General features: G+C 38.1%; 1 protein-coding gene across 1 annotated transcript in view; it reads right to left on the bottom strand.

Moving 5' to 3' along the window:
- The window catches only part of Enah (ENAH actin regulator), a 120,990-nt gene that overhangs the window by 69,830 nt on the left and 32,277 nt on the right, over window positions 1–18,883 (bottom strand). The window lies entirely within an intron of this gene.

The raw sequence follows: 18,883 nt of genomic DNA on the forward strand, positions 1-18,883 counted from the left end.
TTCAGGAGGCCACTAAAGCCTGATGACTTGAATTAGATTCAGTACTGCACACCTGTAACTCTAGTGTTCTCATGGGAGACAGAAGACTAAGACAGGAGACTCACAAAAGGCTCACAGACCATCTAACATTTATCTACCAATTCTGGCCATAAATGTGACACAAAAATTAATCCAATGGTAATTGAGTTTTTTTTTTAATTTCATAGACCTACAAATCTAAAAGATTGGGTAAATCAATACAGAACAGGATGTTAATATTTTGGTCTATTACCATTTTGGTTAGATTAAAATCTGTAGAGGGAAGATGATCACAAGTTGTTAAAATGAGGATTTTTTTTTTTCAAACAGAAAAATAGGAATAAAAAGAGATGGAGAAATGTCTCAGCAGTTAAGAGAACAGTTGCTCTTCAAGATGACACTGATTCAATTCCTAGTACCCATATGGTGGTTCACAACGCTATGTAAATCCAGTCCCAGAAAATCTGGCCTCTGCAGGTACCAGGCACATACATGGTACACACAAAAACACATTACTTTAAAAAAAAATCTTAAAATGATCAAAATGTTTGTATTTTCTTCTTCTATTTTATTTTAGTCCAGTGAAATCGGCAAAAATCTGCTTTAAAATAAGACAGCTCTGTGAGGTATGGCAGTACATACCTGTCATCCCAACACCCAGGAGGCTGAAGGCTAAGGATTGCTGGTTTACTCCACCCACACCCACACATATACACAGACACAAATTAAAGAAACACAATGTTACTTTATGTATGATTGTAGCTTGGTCAGTTAATTCATTTCTAAATATATTCCTGAACAGGTATGTATATATAATGACAGAAAATGTGCATCAAATATAGGCACCAGTAAATAAATGTTCATATTTAAGGGAAAAAAAAAACAACTTGTATGTACTGTTTAGTGATAATGCAGTAAAGCAGTCTGAAACAAACAGCAATTCCCTTTCAAAGACATAGATAGCATCTAATAGTCATCTGTTAAAGTATAAATATCCCAGTGCCTCTCACACAGTAGGTACTCTTTAAACTCTGGCCAATAAATAATCACATCTAACAAAATCTGATTTATCAAAAACTTGAATCAAATACTTTTTGTTTTCTTAAATCTTCCTAGAGTTCCCAAAGCCATCATAAATTGTTTCCTTTTGTGGTCTCCTGAAGATCAGGAAAACAAAGCAGCCAACCATTAGAGAGAACTTTTATCTCTACCAAATCTTCAGACTGAAAGGGCGAGATCCTGTCTGTATGAATCCTCAGATTCCACACTCCACGAGTTCCTGTCTCTTTCCTTTATACACCTCTCTCTGCCCAGTGATATCACTTCTGTCTCTACCTCCCTTAGTGCTTGGATTAGAACTGTTAAGCCCCAAACACTGGGGTTAAAGGTGTGAACTACAACCACCTGGATCTGTTTCTGGATTGATTTTGTGTAGCCCAGGATAGCCTTGAACTCGACAAGATCCATCTGCCTCTATCTCCCAAATCCTGGGATTAAAGGCACGTGCCACCACTATCTAACCTGTATGGCTGACTAGTGTAGCTGCTTTGCTCTCTGATCTTGAGGCAAGCTTTACTTATTAAAACACAAATAATATACCACTATAAAGGAGATGGTAAAATACTGAAGTATTTTCAAAAACATAAACTCAAGCCACCATGAACTAAAGAGACTGTGGAAGGTCAAATGAAAACTAGGAATAGAAGCAAAAGTTCTAGACCTGAAAACAGGCGAACATGTGGAATGTTTGAAGTATAACACTAAGGATAGAAACTATGGCCATAACTAGTGTGTTGATGTGGGATCCCCTCTGTACGCTGTGAATATATTTTATTATCATCGGTTAATATAGCAAGGCAGGGATTCCAAGCAGAGAGAGAGGAGAAAAGAAGGCAGTCAGAGAGACGCCATGTAAACGCCCTGAGAACCTTACCAGTAAAGCAGGAGCCTCGTGGAAAAAAAAAAAATAATAATAGAAATAGGTTAATTTAAGATGCAAGAGTTAGTTAAGAAGCCTGAGCTAATAAATATAGCTTCTGTGTGATTATTTTGGGTCTGGCAGCCGGGAAACAAATGAGCAGTCTCCGACAACAGCATGTAACTAATGTACCTGCTTTAAAAAAGGGGAGGGGGCACTGTGTTGACCTGAAATCCTTCACTAGATCCCTAAAGAGCAGTTCACACCAATACGGAGTCATTAATGCTAAATACCACAATCAGATAGAAATTTTAAGTAGACAGATTCTCAAACTGAGTGGCTGTTTCTCTGTGCCCCCTCTTAAAAAAGAGGTCCGCCTGAGTCAGAGTAACCCTAAAATCCCAAATTCCCTCAGCTTTAACCCTCACACGAAAAGCTAACTGATAGTGATGAGCCCATGTCCCCCATTATTATTTGTTCCCACCTTACAAAACCAAACCCATTTCTCAAAAGGAGCATATACATAAAGGTCCATCAGATATACGAGATGAAATTTTTGTTATTTTTTTTTTTATAGCTACTCCCCTCCCAAGACACTGACTACTCCCCTGGGAGAAAAAAAATGCAGAAGAGAGGCTAACAGTCCCCTGTGTGGTCCCTGCCTTCCTCAGGAACAGCATAGACTAGACAAAGTCCTTCTCATGGGACTTTGCTCCTGCTTCCTCAAGTCATTTCTCCTTGCAAGTACACAGGTTTCCAGACCCACAGTTAGTGTGTTCTGTGAGAGTGTAAGTGACCTTTGGGGCTCTGCAATGACTGAAAGTCACTGTCACCAACTGAAGCTTTAGAATTGACTGTCAAGAGATGCAGAAAGTGGTAGAACAGCTAAGAGTCTAAACTCTGGCTTTTCAAATAAAGGAAAAACACCCCCATCATTCCAGCTCTCTGGAATAGAAACCACTGGCTAGCTGATCATGCAAATTTCAGAGCCAAAGCTGTAACTTACTGGTGGGCAGCAGACACTTGACCACATTTGGTGATTGACCTCCACACAAAAAATGACTGTCAGCATCTCAACCCTGTAATTAATTGCCTCTTCTAACAGACTCAAGATTCAACATAAAAATGGGATTCTTACCTGTGCACCTTTAATCCCAGCACTCGGAAGGCAGAGGCAAGTAGATCTCTGTGAGTTCGAGGCCAGTCTGGTCTACAAGAGCAAGTGCCAGGACAGGCTCCAAAGCTACAGAGAAACCCCGTCTCGAAAAACTAAAAAGAAAGGAGAGAAAAAAAAAAAAAAAAAAAGGAATCCCTAAAATCTTGGGGGGGGGGGCAGTTCAAAGACAGGGGCTCTGATGTCCTGGAACTCACTATATATACCATATTGGCCTCAAACTCATAGGCCTTGAACTCACAGATACCCACCAGTCTTGGCCACTCTCTGCCTGGCTCTTAATTTCTTTAGAACTGAGTATGACAGTTTCTACCCGTGCACTTTTTGCACACTGAAGGAGACTAAAACACTTGCAGGATGAGCGGCACCACACAAAGAACACATTAAGAAGCAATACGAAGACAGGTAGCATAAGCGCCTGAGCAGAAGCCTCAGAGGACGCCAATCCTATTACCAACTTGTTCATGGACTTCCTGTCTCTAGAACTCTGAGAAAGTATATAATTTCTGTTCAAGCCAAACAATAATAACAACAACAACAATAATGCAAACTTGAACATGTAACATTTTAAAGATACCAAAACTTATTTCCATTAGCCAAATATGAATCAGTAGTTTATGTAAAAAGGTTTCTCCTACAACAAAAATTTATGAAATATTAAATAAGATTTCTACTTTGCTATTACATTAAAAAACTTGAGAAAGATAGGGGAAATTCTGTTTACTAATAACAGGTTCTTCTATCATGGGTGACTGAAGAAAACAGCAACAACATTGTGAATGCCACTGACAAACAGCAGATACAAATAAGGGTAGCAAAAATACAAAGCAAGAAAACCATCTGGGATGTAGACACTACAAATATGTAGAACGGCAAGATGTATCATTCATCATGTTCACAAAAGCAGCAATATTAATTTTTAAGAGGTAAAATATGTCACTACTAAGCTCTTCATCCCACAGTATCCAAGTTCATACACAAAATGCAAATAGGTGTAAGAATTGATTCACAGGGGGCTGGAGAGATGGCTCAGCGGTTAAGAGCATTGCCTGCTCTTTCAAAGGTCCTGAGTTCAATTCCCAGCAACCACATGGTGGCTCACAACCATCTGTAATGAGGTCTGATGCCCTCTTCTGGCCTTCAGGCACACACACAGAAAGAATATTGCATACATAATAAATAAATAAATATTTTTAAAAAAAGAATTGATTCACAGGTAAGAAAAAGTATCAGTTCATCTAAAGCAAAATAGTGCATTTAAAAAATATTTTGGTAAAACTGTTGGGCTACCTTTAAGGGTGAAAAATTCTTTAGCCATTGTTCTTTCCACATAATATATAGAAAAAGAAGGTTCATTAAGATGTACAGATTTAATGTCTAAAAAATTTTGGTGTGTGGTGTTTGCAAGTCTGTTGAATACATTTATTAAAAATAAAATATTTACCATATTCCAAAAATAATAAAATATTTGTATACTCTACAATATGGGTATATAATGTCGCTGAACAATTTTTTGTTTTGTTCTGTTTTTCAAGGCGGGGTTTCTCTGTAACTTTGGGAGCCTGTCCTGGAACTGCTAGCCTTTTAACACACAGAGATCTGCCTGTGTCTGCCTCCTAAGTGCTGGGATTAAAGGTGTGCGCCACCACCACCCGGCTGAACAATTCTTTCAACCGTGCTAGACACTGAACATTTTCATGATGAAATGTTGGGGAGAAATTAAGCAGAGTTACCACCAAAATACCAAGACTTCATAGTTACAGTGACAGTTTTGAATGTCAACTTGACACAGCCTACAATCATGTAGGAAGAGTCTCAGTGCCTAGATCAGGTTGTTTGTCAGGTTGGGGTCTTGATTACTAATTGATGTGAGAAGATCCTCAATATGGACAGCTCCACTTCATAGGCTGGGCTTGAAGTGTGTGATGTGTAGTGAGCAGGCAGCCTGCATGTATTTGTTTATGCTGACCGTGGATATGATGCGCTGAGCTGCTTGAATTCCTACCTTGACTTCCCATATATGATGGACTGAAACTAGGACTTGTAAGCCAAATAAACCCTTTTCCCTCCTGTGTTGCTTTTGGTCAGAATTAGTTTTCAAAACAGAAATGAAACTAGAGCAGTTCCAATGTAAAATGACATACAAAGTATCTTTTTGGATATCTTCATTTTCATAAAATGAAAGACCAAGGACTGCCATGTTTTATTTCTTATATTCACTCAAAATTAAGAATTTTAAATTGAGGGTAAAGGTCCTTTGTCATGTGAACCTGGAGAATGGAGTCTGACCCTTTGAACCTATATTAAAGGAAAAGATCTAACTCCAGAAAGTTGCCCATTAACCTTCACAAGCACACTGTAGTATAAGGGCCCATCTGTTCACACACCAACCCATACAAACACAATAGAAATAATATAAAAAATTCGATGGGCAGGTAGTGTGCTGACTAATGCTTCCCAATAAGACCCAAAGAAATATACCACTAAAGCTTAAAACCAGTCCATAGTCAAACCTGTGTCACACAGTATTTCCAGCCTACATTTTTCTGTGCTGAAGTCATAGACAGCTACTTGCTGTGCCTGTATACATGACTAATTTCAAAGCATAAGGCATTTTCCTACCCATTTTCTTCCCTTACCCTAACTACTCCTTCTCTCCCTACTTCCCATTTCTTCCACAGATAAAAGTCTAAGTTCCCTACACTGCTCCTGTGTATTACCGTCCATCAGTCACCAGCACTCACAGATATCCTCTATGCTGCCTCGGCATGGTCCCACTGCCACTCTGGATCATTACAAAAGCTCACATCAGTCTTCTAATCTGCATCTTTCTGTAGGAGGCTCATAGTCAGCACTTCCCAAATAAATATATTTTTTCTCAACAGAATTTTTGTTTGTTTTCCTGTGTTATCTGCCTTGTTTATGTGCAAGCTAGTATCTACAAAGGATAAAGGACATCAGCTCCCCTATAAATAGAGCAGCAGATAGTTTTGAGCTGTCCAACTTGAGTGCTGGGAAGTGAACTCAGGTCTTTTGGAAGAGCAGGAAGCACTACCCCGAGTCATCTCTCCACCCCAGATTAAGTATCTTATTACCTGGAATATACAATGCCTTACTACTTCTGCGTAGGTGAATCTAGTATTAATATTTCAATCAGGGCATTTTTTTTAAAGACATGGCCTCACTATGTAGCTCCGGCTAGGCTGAAACTATGTTGTACTAGCTAACCTCATACTCACAGAGTACGCCTGTCTCTGCCTCCTGAGTGCTGGGATTAAAGGAACGCTTCCACCATGCTTAGCTTTAATTAGAATACTTTACAAAATATATTTATTCCTGATTATCTCCTTTTTTAGGCAAACTGTTATGGTCAGTTTATTAAAATTATTCCATCTTTGTAATTAAGACCAGATAACAATGATAATTTCAGTTTACTATGTGATGATTTGGAAGAAAATGGTCCCCAATGGGAGTGGCACTATTAGGAGGTATGGTCTTGTCGGAGGTCTGACAGTCAGTCAACTTCTTGTTGCCTGAAAGATGTAGGACTCTAAGCCAACTCTCTAGAACCATGCCTGCCTGCATGCCACCATGCTCCCTACCCCAACCATGATAATAGACTGAATCTCTGAAACTGTAAGCAAACCACCCCAATTAAATGTTCTCATTTATAAGAGTTACTGTGGCCATGGTGTCTCTTAACAGCAATAGAAACTGTAAGACAATTAACACACACACACACTCTCTCTCTCTCTCATTCATTCATTCATTCATTCATTCATTCAGAATGCTTAAGCCACCCCAGGCATTAGCACTTTCGGGCCCTACGGCTGCACAAATGTCAAACTGCCTGGCCACCCCTGTGGGCTTGCACTAGACAGCCTTTAAAAGCAGACATGCCCTCCACTCCCTCTCTTACCACACTGTATTCAGGCAGGCCTATGCACTACCCTCTTTCTCCCTTCCTCAGTTAATAAAACACCTAAAGTGGGTTCAGTTGTGTATCCTGTGATCTGTTCTCATGCCTGGTAACATCAACAAACACATGAATAAAATTAATACACAGACTACATGGTTGTGGCCCTCTCTACCCACAGTTAAACAAGATTTCTAAGATTTTCATCATCAATACTCAGTTCTATCGGACTGAAGGTGTACATGTTTAGAAGCACCAAAGCTGTGTGTAAAGAATATAGAATCTTACCCAAGAAAACTGACTATTTAGCAATAAAATAAAAACAAAATCTTAATTATAAAAGACTATAGAATATCTTAAAAACTATGACATACGTGGACAAATTCAAAAGATTAAAGGTTGATGAGGATGTGAGAAAATGGAACTATACTTAGTAGGTAGACTGGTATAGCATTCCATGTGACTGGCAAGTTATACTGACCTGATCCACTTCCTGGGTACATCTGCCCAGAGAAATTTTAGGAACATATTAGAAAGAACACGGGAAGAAAGGGAAAGGGAGAGAAAGGAATGATGGAGAAAACTATTTTAAATAAAAAATAATTGAAAGGATATACACAAATGATAAAAGTATTCCCTGTTCTAACTCGATTCTATACGGCAAAATTTCAAAATAAATAATAATCACAAAATACTTCTGGCTTAAGTCTGACTATCTCACAGTCCTTGCTCAAATACATACTTCCAGGTTTGTTTGTTTTGTTTTTTCTTTTTTTTAGTTTTTAGAGACTGGGTTTCTTTATGTAGTCCTGGCTGTCCCGGAACTCGCTCTGTAGACCAGGCTAGCCTCAAACTCACAGAGCTCCAACTGTCTTTGTCTCCTGAGTGCTGGGATTAAAGGTGTACACTACCACTGCCCAGCCCAATTATAGATATTTTATGAAATCTTACAACGCATTCTCTGAGCTCTTGGAAAAGCCTAGTCAGCAATATATAAGCATTTCTGAACTGGTACAAAACCACCTTGATGTCTTCAGTTTGGAATTCCCTAGAACAGTGGTTCTCAACCTATGGCTCAATGGAAAGCTGCTTCTCAGGACACTAGACCTCTGGAATTTTAGTTTACCAAGGGGATGGTATGAGCAACCTTTGGCTGCAAAGATATGACAGGAATAGTCTGCTACATTTGTACATCTGCCTCCGGGGCTTTCTTTCTTTACTTTCAAAGTAGAGAGGATAAAGTCACTGAGAGATTAAATGAGATAAAGAAGCAATGCTTTTGTGATTATGCATTCAATAAATAGTAACTATTTCATCTTAAGCAGTCTTAAAGAGAGATGGTTCAGTAGTTAAGTGCACTTGCTCCTAATTATTTTGATTCTCAGCACACAGCAGTGAACTATTCATCAGTTCCTGGGGACCTGATGCCCTTCTTCTGGACTCAGAGAGCATTATATGCACAAAATGCACAGACATCAATGCAGGTTAAACATTTGTACATAAAATAAAATGAAAAAAAAAGTTTACATGAAGTTGCAATATGGTTTATCAACCAACACTGAAATATATGTGGAGCAAATAAATGCTAATAAATACAATGTTTAGCTATAACTTCTGAATAATGGCTATAATGTATGGAAATTTAGCTATAATATAAACACAAAATATTACAAGCATTGTTCATAATAGTGACAGATTCAGAAACAAATTAAATGTAAGATAGCAGGTTGACAAAAACAGAAGAGTATCCTATAGTGAAATAAACCAGAGCCAACAGAATTATAAAAGTATTGGTTTAAAAAAAATCAGGTTATGCCAGATAGTGGTAGTGCATGCCTTTAATCCCAGCACTCGGGAAGCAGAGGCCGGCAGACCTCTGTGAGTTTGAGGCTAGCCCAGTCTACAGAGCAAGTTCCAGGACAGGCTCCAAAGCTATGAAGAAACTCTGCTTTGAAAAATAACCAAAACAAACAAACAAACAAACAACAACAAAAGCTAATAGCAACAGCAACAACAAAAATGTCAGGTTATAAAGTAATGTACATTAGTTGAGCACAGTGGCTCATGTATGCAATCTTAGCACTTAGAAGACAGAAGCACCAGGAGATTAAGATCATAGTAAATTTGAGGCCAACCTCAGCTAAATGAGACCTTGCCTCAAATGAACCAGAAAATTATGACCCTATTCATAAGTGTATACATATAAGCACATATAAATGATACACCACAATATATATGTATATGTGTACATGTATATGCCTGTGTGTATATATTACCAATACTAAATTATTTTTAGTGGTATCTGTAGAAGTCAAAATAATGGCTTGAATTCTCTATTTGGGAAAGAATTGGGATCTCAATTCCAGTATTTTTTACAATTAATACACTGATCTTGCAATAAAAAAGAAAATTTAGAAATAAAACAATTGCTTCCCATACCACTGAATTTGGAAGGAGAGCTGTGTTTTAGAGTTAAGGTTTTGCCATGTGCTGACTCACAATCCTACTGTTTCAGGTTCCACTGGGAACAGACATGGGCCACTTACCCTAGGTTTTTAATCTAAAAGTTTAATTTTAGTTTTCAGTAGGTTTTATATAGACCGTTCACAGTAAAAACCTTCAGTATAAGGTTGATCATGATATTCACTTTAGTTGCTCATCTCAACCCAAACCATTAAAGAAAATATTAAATGTGCTTTGGTAGTGGGCAAAGAATGTGAACTTAAGCCTAAGTGAATTTCAATGCCAACTCTTATTTTCTGGTTGTATTAAATGATTTATAAAGCCTTCAAAAGCTTTAATTTCCTGATTTCTTTCTTTTTTTTTTTTTTTTTTTTTGTTTCTCTGTGTCCCTCTACCAGGCTGGCCTTGAGACCCTCCTGCCTCTGCCTTCCCAGTGCTGGGATTAAAGGCGCTCGCCCCCACCACCTGGCTAATTTCCTGATTTCTAAAGTAACACACGCAGCTATTGTGAGAACGAGACTATGTATACAAAGCTCTTCAAGATCTTATCATGCACTGGACACTCAAACTTGTACACACTGACCATTACTATTAGAAACAGCATTTTGGCAAACTGAGATACTAATAAAGAGATTTAAAACCACAGTAAGAACACTGCCAACTGGAGTACACCTCTAACATTTGCTCAGCTGCCAAATAACCTTCAAGATCCACGGCACCCTTTGAATTACCTCAATCCTCTGGTCAGTTCAAGATCCTGAACCTCCAACTATTCCATTGTAATGTGTAGAGAAAAAAGCCTACATAACTCTGACAAAATCTGCCAAACTCAACTCCTACTCTCCTGCAGACCAGCAGGCTTTCTTTATTTCTACCCACCCTTCAGAACCCATCTTAAGTGAAGGCTATTATAAGCTACAGTGATTACTTCTAAATCTGGGAATTCATGATGGTCTTGAAATTTCCCAGCAAACTATAAATGGCTGTTGCTTAGCACATCTCCATAACACTAGAATACAATTCTAACTTTCTGGTTTCAATGATTGTAACTTAGTAGAGATTATGGAGCCAGGTGTACTGGCAAATGCATGTTATCCTAGCAAGAAGGAGGCCGAGAAAGGAGGAACATGAGTTTCAGGCCAGCCTGAACGACATATATAGCCAAGATTCTGTTTTATGTTTGTTGTTTTTTAAAAAAGGATTGACCATGAAGTCTTAAAACTGCTCTCTGTTAGTCATTAATGTGAATATTATATAATATTTAGTAGCATTAAATAGTCCAACTAAATCAAAACCCAAATTTCCCATTTTTAAGCACAACTATTGGAAGAAAGCCTGGGTTTCCTATTATTCCAAGGAAACTCTTAATTTTCCAAGAGTATTTCTTGGACACTGATGATTCCAGACCAGATATTTATAGTCTGGCAAGTATCTTCACATTTACCAGCTGCCAGCTTCTACTAAGAACTATTTTGTAAATTGGGCAATTCTGTCCTGAAAAGTAATCTTTCTACTACAGCTGGGAAAACATGCTCCTCACCTTTTTTCATATATAGTTTCTCCATTAAGAGAAGGAACTTGGTCCTTCAAATAAGGTTCAACATATTTTAGTTCTAAGAACTAGACTAGCTATGAGTTACACACAACATAATTCCAGAAAAGATTATCTGAAGATTAGAAAAATGAGATCGCACACAGTAGACCTTCGTTCTACCCACATACATTAAAGTCTAGAAGCCTTGAAAAGCTGACAGCAAGCAAACTTCCTAGAAATTACTCATTTCACATTGAAATCTCATTCTTTCATAATTCGCCCCATTATACAAACTGTTTAGTATGAAGGTATTTCTAAAAAGCTTGTACTAAACTGGCATCCCCTGTGGATAACCCACATTTGTCTATAGTCAATCATGAGGTAACAAGTACCTCAGTATGAAACACAAACACATCACAAAGAAAAGCATAGGATGCTAATATACTGCTCACGAGTCTGTCGCTGACAACAGAAAAAAGAAAACGAAGCATGACTTAGCAATCACCAACCTATGATGTTCTGTTCGCAAACTGGCAGTATTTGGAAGTAATGACAGCACAGGATAATTGAAGACAATCACTAGCTATAGTCTAAAATTTTCAGCCAAATATAAACTGTATGATGTTCCTGAGGTTTAACAGTTTCTTGCCCTGTGCTCCTATAAAACTTCAAATAAGATATAATGGTGATTAGTACATTTTTTTTTCTAGTTACCCTTTAAAAAGGCCATAATACTGGGCTTTTCTGGTAATATCAAGGGGTTTACCAAGAGGGGTTGCTTTCAGAGGAGACTACCTGCTGGAATCTGATGAAAGTGATCAAATTAATGTGCTTCAAAAATATACTACCTTGTATTCTTATGTCATAAATACAAAAGTGCTCTTCTCAGTTTATCTTAGGAGATGACGTCAGGGAGTATGCAATAAGGTTGTGTTAAAGCTAGAACCTCAGAGGTGATCTCTCTCTCTCTCTCTCTCTCTCTCTCACACACACACACACACACACACACACACACACACACAGTTTCCCACTGTAGCTCAAACTGGTTCAAAACTCACTATGTACCCCCCAGACTGATCTCAAACTCACAGCAATCCTCCTGGTTTCAGCCTTCTGATTGTGTTCAGATTATAGACATGTACTGTCTACCCAACAGTCTTTTCTTGTATGAGTTGGTTACATTGCTTCTTTTGGTATATTCCTAGACTCAAAGTTCAAAGGCAAACTGTTCTTAAATTTTAGACTTTTTATCTCCAGTGTAAGTGAGACTATCTTCAAGAAGGACACAAAATCTGTTTTTGGGATTTGAATGAAATTTTATCATTAAAACAACCTATGGGGGCTGAAGAGATTACTCAGCAGTTAAGAGTACCTGCTGCTCTTGAAGGATTTGAGCTTGGTTCCTAGCACCCATATGGTGGCTCACAACCATCTTTAACTGTTTTCTGTTTTGTTTCTTTTGAAACAGGGTTTCTCTGTAACTTTGGAGCTTGTCTTGGAACTCACTCTGTAGACCAGATTGGCCTCAAACTCACAGAGATCTGTCTGTCTCGGCCTCCTGGGATTAAAGGCGTGTGTGCATCACCACTGCCCAGCTGCTCACTGTTTACTTTTTCCTTTTTTAAAAGATTTATTGATTGATTGTATAGTGTTCTGCCTATATGTATGCCTTCAGGCCAGAAGAGGGCACCAGATCTCATTTATAGATGGTCATGAGCCACCATGTGGTTGCTGGGAATTGAATTCAGGTCCTCTGGAAGAGCACTCAGTGTTCTTAATCAATGAGCCATCTCTCTAGCCCATCAATGTTTTCTTAATCATTACTACTCCACTGCAGCTTCTAGTTCATATCCAAGTTGTCTTCTTAGACTAATCTTTCAGTGTATACCTCAAATAGAGCCTCCCAGTACCAGAAATACGATCATAGCATCAGTCTCACTATACTATAACCAGAATTCCTTGTACAGAAATGTATCATCTCTATCTACAACTAATACCTAAAGCACATTCAGATACTTGCTGAATGTCAAGCAAGCAAAGGGACCATAAGGCCCAATAACTATTTTAGTTTTTTAAAGTTTTTAAGATTAGAAATATTTCCTAAAGAAATTGCTAGGTAGGGCCTTTAAACGTCATATCCTTATGAATGGATTTATGCCATTATTTTTTTTAATATTTATTTATTTATTATATTATGTGAATAGCATTCCTTCCACGTGTGCCTGTAAGCCAGAAGGGGCCGCCAGGTCTCATTATAAATGGCTGCAAGCCACCATGTGGTTGCTGGGAATTGAACTCAGGACCTCTGGAAGAGCAGTCAGTGCTCTTAACCTCTGAGCCATCTCTCCAGCCCCTTATGCCATTATTTTAAGAGCATATTAAGCTATAACTGTAGTAGGTTCATGATAAAAGAAATTCACTCCTTTTAATACCAGCACTCAGGAGGCAGAGGCAGGCAGATAGATCTCTGTGAGCTCAAGGCCAGCCTGGTCTATAGAGGGAGTTCCAGGACAGTTGGGGCTATAAAGAAACCCTGGCTCAGAAAGAAAAAGAAAAATACAAGAGAAAAGAAAGCAAGCAGGAAGGAGGGAGGGAGGGAGGGAGGGAGGGAGGGAGGGAGGGAGGGAGGGAGGGAGGGAACCCGCTCCCCACAACTTCTGCTCTTTTGCTAGAGGATGACACAAGAAGGCCTTGACTGGATGGATGTGTGTCACTTGATCCTTGTCTTCTCAGCCTTCAGAACTACCAGAAACAATCCTGTTCTTTGTAAATTACCCAACACCAAGTATTCTATTATAGTAGTACAAAATAATTGGAACAAAAATAATAAGCAATTTTATCATTAAATGACAGTGGTAAATTTTATTTATACAGAACCTTTACCATAGGCACCAAATATACTAAAAACATAATCAATGAGGCTTTAAGACTAAGTTTCTAGGGGCTGGAGAAATGATTCAACACTTAAGAGCTAAAAATAACCCAGAAGACCTGGATTCAGTTTCCAGCACCCACATAGTGGCTCACAACTGTCTATAACTCCATTTCTAGCGGATTCAATGCTTATTTCTGCCTTCTACAGGCACCAGGCATGTATGTGGTATACACACACACACACACACACACACAAAACATATAAAATAAAAATAAATATTAAATAAATCTGCATATCTAATAGGCATATAGAATTGATACAACTGAGAAGAAGGGAAACAGGAGAATAGAAAATTCACCATGTAACAGTGTCAGAGATTTACTTGCTGCTTGGGAGCAACTCAATCTATGTACAATTAGGCATGCCACAAAGAATCAAACTAAATATTTCAACTGAGTGATAAAGTTTTATCAAATCAAGTGTGGAAATTGAGTTGATTTAATGAAATGTATCTTGACATGAGTAGCTGGTCACACTTATTCTGATTCCCAACAAAAGGAAGGGAACATACTCCCAACTTCCCGACAAATACCCTAAAGCCATTCTCCTAACTGCACTTGGCCATTATAGTTTGACACCTAAAACAAGGCAGACATTACCCAGAACGTGCTGAAGTATGATGTTCACGCCCTTTAAGGATTTTATTCTCATGTTAGCGTCTTCTCATTGGTACCAGCTATCAGCTGGCATAGTATTCAAATCAAAATCCAAATGCTTGAAGCAATTCACATGCATCTAAGCAACAGCTGTGTAATCTTTATAGTATGTCTAAAAATAAAGTTTAAAACATTAAATGAGTTTCATCTAACATTTAGAAATATGAACAAAATACAGTCAACTCAATTCATGTTACAGAGTCATTGAGCAGAAGGCAACATTCAAGATGATGAGTAATCCAATTCATAAAAAGTAAAAGTGTTTATAGGCTGCGTTTTTATTTTAGAAGTGTCCTCTTTTCCTGAGGCTATGCAATACTTGGAATGGCAAGGGTTTTGTTTGGTTTTACCCCTGGTGCTGAGGATTGGGCCTAAGGCCTTGTACATACATGCTAAACTCCCACTTGACAACTGAGCTTTGCCCCAGCTAACAGTCTTATTTCTTCCTTACTACTGGAAAAGTTATCTTTTATGTAAAAGTTTAGAAAATAGAGTTCTTGACTATCTTGACTTAACTTTACGCCCTCCCACAACTTCTGTTGAAAAGGACTCCTCTGAAGCTCATCTGTCTTTCTTTGGCTGACCTCATTAGCCACTGGAGCTGAAAAAGCTCACTTTCTTTAACATTCTGTCCTTGAGATCTCACTGCTACTGAGATAGATAGCTATACCAAACACACCTCATTAAACACCCAATGTCAACATACCCAACCCACCCAGGAGACAGGCTAACAGCCTGTTGGGAAAATTCACTTCCATCAGCTGGGTCTAGCACTTGCTCAACCATCAGGCTCATGTTGACTCTCTCAGGTCTTTTAGTTCCTGATCTCTAAAGCAAAATGGTCCATTAAGGCTTCTAATAGGACCAAGAAGGTCACATATAGCTGTAAGGCAGCAGTGAAACTTACAAGGTATCTATGTAAAAAAATATGATTAGCTCCAAACCATGCATCTTTCCCTAGTTTAACTATATTCAAACAACACTCAAATTATGCAACAAAACCAAAAAACTATGCATATTTATAAAACTTCCACAGTAAAGTAACTATAGCATGAGTATGGGGGGAGGGTCCATGTTGTTCACACTTAGGGATAAGATGTTACATATGGGCCTAATTTTCATTGTTGTAATACACACAAACAGACACAGAAAATCAGCATGTTTGCTTTTTAAAGCAATTGGACATAAAGTTCAGCTCACAGAGTGTTTGCCTAGCATTCACGGGCACGAACTGGGCTCAATCACCTGAGCATAGTAGCACACACCTATAATCTCAACACACAGGAGATAAAGACAGAAAGATTGCAAGTTCAAGGCCATACTCAGTTATGTAGAGTCTGAGACCAGCCTGGGAATAAGAGAACTTGGCCACACACCCACACACATTAGTAATGACGAATGCACTGATTTTTATAATGAGTACATCAATTTTTCTGTGGTCATGCAACTTCCTAAAAATATAAAATGTCTCAAAAACAATAAATTAAGATGCTAACAAAGACACCACACACTAATAAAAATGAGAATATAATCTAGTCATCACAAATACATTTTTTAAAAAGCCACAAAATATAATGACTAACACAATTGTCAAAGAAAACACATTACCTTTAATCTAATATAATCTTCTCGTAACTATTGATAGACCAAATATATAAATTGAAAGCAAAAAAGTCCTGAACAATAATATTAAAAATTCAAAAATAGAGAGATCTAGCCAGGCATGGAGGCTCATGTCTGAAATTCCAACACTTGGGAGGTTGAGGCAAGAGAATACCATGAATTTGAAGCTAGCCTAGCTACCTGGTGAGTTCAAGGACAGCCAGAAATACAGAATGAAAACCTTTCTCACCCTCTCCTCCAAATTAAAACAAAACAAAACAACCCCCCCAAAAAAAGGAAAAAGAAAAGAAAGGGAGAATACAAATAATACTTTTAATCTCAAAACTCAGTAAGCAGAGGCAAGAGGATCTCTTTGAGTTCCAAGCTAGCTAGGTTGGCATACATAGTGAGGCTCTATCTCAAAGCAGTAAAAAATGAGGAAAGGAGACAGACATGACAGACAGATACATGAACGCATAGATACAAGTTAGAGAACACATTTCTACCATACTCCCCCCCTCCAAAATCTATGCTATCAAACCAATTGTTAGGCATCAAAAAAAGGAACCTGTTGGGAACGCAGCCCCGCAGCTCCTGCTATAGGAACCCTTACAAATTCCTTAGGGTCTCTTACAGATTATAATTTGATATAGGAAATATGACAGAACAAATTTTAAATCCCAAGTTTGTAAACAACAAATACACCATACAACTTTATGAACCACAAAATAAGCTGGGCCTGGTGACACAAGTCTTTAATTCAGCACTTGGGGAGGCAGAGGCAGGCAGTTATCTGTGAGCTCAAGGACAGTCTACACAGAAAATTCCAGGAGCTCCAGAACTACATAGAACAAGCAACCAAGTCTCAATAAAAACAAAAGAAGCACAAAATAGGTCAATGCAAAAATTAAAATAAAATAAAAATAAAGTCAAGAGCAGAAATCTAGATTAAAAGAACAAGTGAGAGGGTTAATAAAAAACAAAAGCTGCTTCTTGGAGAACAGTAAATAACCTAGATAAAACTTTAGAAAGATTTATGAAGACCAAAAAGAAGAGACTTATTGTTTTATCTAAATACTGGTGATTTTGCGTTTCAAACAAGATTTACTTTTATCCATATAAATGTTTTGCCTGCATATATACATGTACCTTCCTACTGTCCTACTTACCTACAAACATACATATAATGTGTGCATGCAATGTTTGAAGAAGTTAGAAGATGATATCAGATCCCCTTGAATTTGAGTTACAGATGGTTTTGAGCTACCATGTAGATGCTGAGAATTGAATTTGAATCCTCTGGAAGAACAGCCAGAACCACTCAGCCATCTCTCCAGTCACCACCATAAAATGTCAAAATTATAAAAGTATAGAGTTTGAGTGGAATAAAAGAGAATAGAACAACAACAAAAAAAGCAAACAAATGAACAAAAAATAAAATAATAATAATAATAATAATAAAAACTCCAAGCCTAACTCCATGCTGAAACCTTTTTCTTTACAGGTGGTGGTACTTAGGCCAGTCAAGACTAGAGTAAGAGTTGCTCAAAAAAAAGAGGTCTAATCACAAGATCGTTCGAAAAGAACTGAAAACCTAGTGGAGAAAAGGACATAACTACCAAGAGTTTACAGGAGGTGAGTCGGGGGGTAGAAAGAGGACTCAACTGATGACAGTGCTTGCTGGGCAAGACTGAAGACCTAGATTCCACCCCAGAACTCACTCAAGCTATGAACAGCAGGACCTGGAATTGTGGTGCTGCGCTGCAGGGCAGGAAGGTGGCATAGCTACCCAGCCAATCTAGCAAAATTGGTGAGCTCTAGGTTAAATACAAAACCCTGCCCCCCCCCCAAAAAGGTGGAGTGACGTAAGAAGAAACAGGAGACTGACTCTAGTCTCCATTCATACATGTACATACACGCACATGCAAACTCTCACACTCACAACTAAATAATTTTTTAAGAAAATACATTAATGGAGCTAGAGAGATGGCTCAGTACTAAAAGCACTCATTGATCTTGCAAAGGATTCATAACCATCTATAACTGCAGTTACAGGGCATCTAATATCCTCTTCTGACTTCTTTGGACCCCAGGGAAGCAAATGGTGCATACAAACACATTCAAACAAAACATTCATACACATAAAATAAATATATAAAAAAAAATTAATTCTCTTGGTCATCCATAATGAAAGCCTCACCTTAAGAGTCCTTTTTCCTAAGTTAAAGCAAGCAATTAAACATCTAGAATTTGCATATAAATTCTTAAACCTTCTACCATCAAACAAATGCACACACATAGTTCTGTTATATTTCGAAGTATATATTTATGAGTCTAAATTATTTTCTTAAACCCTGAAATGGGTTGAGATATGCTTATTTTCAGTTCCTATAAAAATATTATACAGTAACATTTGAAGTTTAAATCAGCATGTTGGGGGGGAGGGTATCTGCAAATATACCTGGCTTTTCCCTTTCTCCCAGTTCTTTAAATTTAACACAAATACTGAGTTCAGTCTGAAATGTAAAGAAATAGCTATGTTTGTTTATTCTACCGAGCCTCAAAATATACAGAAGTATTCATTGAAAGTATATACTGGGGCCAAGTGGTGGCAGCATGCAGGCAGGCACTGATCCGCAGGCAGAGAGAGAACATACATAGGCCTGG

This window comes from Alexandromys fortis, unplaced genomic scaffold, assembly GCF_014885135.2.
Source record: "Alexandromys fortis isolate MF-2015 unplaced genomic scaffold, M_Fortis_MF-2015_v1.1 scaffold_51, whole genome shotgun sequence".
Lineage (NCBI taxonomy): Eukaryota > Metazoa > Chordata > Mammalia > Rodentia > Cricetidae > Alexandromys > Alexandromys fortis.